Genomic DNA, 4,034 nt, shown 5'->3' on the forward strand with positions numbered 1-4,034 from the left:
ATTGATTATCACTCAGTTTAAAAAAATAAGACATAGCTTGTTCTGCATATCCTTCTGAAGGCTTTCTCTGAGGACTAAATCTAGGACCTCTTGTAATTGGTTCAAGGGGATCAGAAAAGATGGGAATCCATTTTCTAGATATAGATTTACCAAAAACATTCTTATAAACACTGGGAATACACTCATCAGTAACATGGCAGTTTATTTGGTTAGAATGTACCTATGTCCTGTGATGACTTCTAGGAAGATATTCATGTTTATAAGGTTCTTGGTTTTCTGTGGGTATTCTACTAGTGGAAAAAAGCCGTTTTGAGATAGTCAGAAAGTGTCGTATAAGCCAGTTATGAGACACTTTTGAACTGTAACTGAAAGTGCCGTAGATACAGTGTCTTTTCTGGAACGACACTATCACGTTAACGCTGAATAAATTGAATTTACGATACGTTTGAGCTGTCACTATACACGATAGCTGAGTGGTGTCGTAGAGTTAATTTTATATTATAAAAAAATAGAAATTCAGCTGAATTCCAAAACTGATTCAGGTGAAAACAGTGTTTCTGACTGGGCTGAAATAAATCTGACTGAAACTCAAATTACTCAAATGACCATTCAAATAAAATCATCATATTAGTTGCACAATTCATAACTTAATTCAGTTGACACTTTGGTATATAAAAAAACAAAAAAGTAGTCAAATCTTGAATTCATGCACACAAGTCATTGAGAGAACAAAAAATTCACTCCTTGAAACTGGATTAGAAGAAGTAAGTGGACTCGCAGAAGGGTGTGTACACCTGCAACAGTAATGAGCAAGGGAGTCGGCCAGCTACTTGTCGACGGAGATCGGCTGCTACTTCCAACATTGAGTCTGGGCATATAGTTACCTAAAATAAAACCACTTAACTAGTAAGACTCACAAAACAAAAACACAACACCTTGTATATGTCTAATTTAATAAGGTATATTAAGAAGGCAAACTTACAATTTACCCGTATAAGAAAAAATTGCCAAGATGTGAAGGAATTGGTCCCCTAACAACTTGCAGCAAAGATCTCTGCAGTTAATATGAATTACTGATACGTCAATAACAATGAAAATGAGGTAATAACAAAATATTGATATATTAGCTCAACTGTTTCAAAAGTGCTTACAAAACAGCAAGTGCCTGCATCAGACTAACACCAAATTGAACTTTCCCGGCGAGTCTGTTTCCTTGTATAGAAAGCATGGAGCGCAAGACTCATCTCAGTTGCGCAATATAGATTTAACATTTTCTTGGAATGAGATCCAGCTGCAACTCTTGCAATGGTTTCCCTATATGAAGATCTGCTACCACCCTGCATTTACAATTGGCAGCTATTTAGACACAAAAATAAGAATGTTAAAATTCTATGATGCAAGTGACCCTATAAAATGATAAACAAGACTGTATTACACAAATTATGAGCATGTCTGAATTAGTTAGATAGATGTCAATCACCTTAGCTTAGGTATTTGGAAATGCAGATGTCCTTAGGGTCTCTTGGGTTTCATCTAGATTTACGCTTGGGCACACTCAAGATGAAAGCAGTCTGATCCCAAGTAGCAGCTACAACAGTTATCCGGTAAACGTTATCCCACCATCTACGGGTACCATCACTTGAATACAGAAAATCAAGCTCCACAACCTAGAAAACACCACATAGAAATCTGGCATGAGTAATAGAAGCTTAATTACTACATCTTGCATTAATGAAAACTTGGAAAGAAGTGCAAGGTGACATGTGTAAAGAAATAAATGAACAATCAAGGAATGACTACACAACATCATGAATTCAAGAAAATGAAAAGGTTATCTCCTGCCCATATCCACCATAGAGTGCGTCTCCAAAACATTCCCAGCCAACAGTTTCACTCCCAAACTACAAAAATAAACCAACCAAAACCCCATTCAGTTAAAACATTTTAAATCTAGTCCTAGCCTTCTCATCAAAGTCAGGTAGGTCTGTTGGCAGCAAAATCAGAAGATGAAGTAGTACCAGTAACAAAGGAAAATGAACCGAGACATACAACACGCAAAGACTGCATACACTTCTATGTGGTTCTGCAGCCCACCGCGTGAGTGCACTCTTTGTGTGTTGTATAAAATTTTCCAAATGACAATGTACAATCAACTTCAAGCATAGAGTTTGAGTACCAATGAGAATTAAAATATACATACCTTGTTGGATACATAAGGTCACCATTCATAACATCCTTCGATACTGATTTTTTGAATATCCACGATCCAACAGTTTAATTCCTGAACTACAGACACAAATTAACCAGAGCCCCATTTACAGTCCATACATTTCCATATATACAAAATAGAGTAATGGAGTTAGAGAATATACCCATGAATCTTATTGTTGATGCAACCTTCAAGAGCTTCTCCAAGACCATCCCAAGCTCTATTCATCTATACACAATCAGTTCTCACCAAACATCAAACAAAGAGTTAATTTAGTATTCTGAAGCAATTGAAATTGTATGAGAAGGAATGTGGTAATAAACTGATCATTCACACATCTTACTATTTTCTTGAGCAAGATGCCAGTTCTGCAACCGCAATTCTGCATATACAAAAGTCAGAAAGAAATTCATCTGTAAGATGAGACTATTTAATATCCTGGTACCATATCAATATCAATCTAACTGACTCAACCAGAAATTTATGGTCCAACAACTACATACAAGCTTATTCATCCAAAATCACAATTTAGCATACTCAAAGTGTGAATCAACCAGTCTATTTTTCTTTCATTCTTCAAGAGAAAAGATTCTTGTTGGGATAGATATTGAAGAAAAAAACCCATACATACATGTTAATCCTAAGAATAAGTTAGCAAATAAATATCACACAATTTAATACTTAAAGAAAACTACCTAATTAAGATAGGAGGCTGAGGTTCAAACTCCACCACCATTATGCCATAAGTTAGGGTTTCCAAATAAAATAAATCCAGAATTAAAAAACCCTAAACCAATTTCGGATCGTACACTAATAAAGCTTAGATTACATGGTATAAAGAGAGTCTAGAAGAAAAATCCTATTCGCTAATTGAAACTTGAACAAAACCTATTCGCTAATCTAGCAAAATACTCCATTGATTTCTTCTTTAGTCTGCAAAATCTAAGTAAATGATAATAAAAATTAGTAAAAATTTCAGAAATTTGAACAGACCCTACATTCAGAATTAGATTAATCAATCCTAAATAGAAAAAAGTAAGTAATTCGACCATATATCATTATCATCATCTTTAAATGTCCCTGCATCTTCTAGAGTATGAGATGAAGGCCTGATTTGAATTTCAGGAGCAAAGAAACTAGATCTAGGGTAACGAAGAAGGGTTTGCTTTTGATTTCTGATGATGCATGAGTTTTGATTTTGAGATAGGGTCAGGATGGATGTTTAATTGTTGAGAATCAAGGCTCATCTGTGATACAGTTGAGTAATATTCCGTGAATTTGGTAGTGATGAAAGAGTTGTGAGATAGGATTATGGAGTCTGCACTGTGGAGACGAAAAGGAAAGAGAAAGAAAGAAAGGAAGGAAGAAAGAGAAGTAAAAGATAAGGTCGATAAGTGAGGTGAGAGAAGTGCGGGAACTAGAGCCGTTAGATCAATGATATTTCTTATCCCGAGAAAGCCAAGACAAATCTGTGATATAAACAATACTATGATAGCGTCGTTGTGTAAGTCAACTAAAGTCATAGCACAACGACATCTTGACTTTAGTCAGCGACAGGTTCTGCACATTGTTATATCTCGATATTCATACTGTGTCGTTTCATGATGTCTCAGATGGCCTCTTTTCCACTAGTGTTCGATTCACTGAGGTAGTCGACTGACTATTTGTTCCATTGACAGTGGATAGAAGCAAATTACGAAGTTTATAAATTTGTTTCTTTCTGACGAAACAATGGATAGCATAGTGATTTCCTTTTCCACAGAAGGTACAGGTTCGTGGAGGAGAAGTAACAACAGGCACTTGTTTGAACTTCATAGCCACGGAG

At 35.7% G+C, this 4,034-nt stretch overlaps 1 long non-coding RNA gene across 12 annotated transcripts; it reads right to left on the reverse strand.

Annotated features, from left to right (window-relative positions):
* Nucleotides 1-585: 585 nt before the first annotated feature.
* LOC113316956 lies at nucleotides 586-3,567 on the reverse strand. 12 transcript variants are annotated; one of them, XR_003343130.1, is made up of 8 exons: nucleotides 3,259-3,565; nucleotides 2,553-2,591; nucleotides 2,373-2,437; nucleotides 2,201-2,286; nucleotides 1,481-1,901; nucleotides 1,152-1,337; nucleotides 983-1,054; nucleotides 586-884 (listed from the first exon to the last, which is right to left on the reverse strand). It is a non-coding gene; the product is annotated as an uncharacterized LOC113316956 (long non-coding RNA). The 12 variants fall into 12 exon arrangements; XR_003343132.1 differs by having other exon boundaries at nucleotides 2,373-2,453; XR_003343129.1 differs by having other exon boundaries at nucleotides 2,905-3,565.
* Nucleotides 3,568-4,034: the final 467 nt, after the last annotated feature.

This window comes from Papaver somniferum, chromosome 10 (assembly GCF_003573695.1).
Source record: "Papaver somniferum cultivar HN1 chromosome 10, ASM357369v1, whole genome shotgun sequence".
NCBI lineage: Eukaryota > Viridiplantae > Streptophyta > Magnoliopsida > Ranunculales > Papaveraceae > Papaver > Papaver somniferum.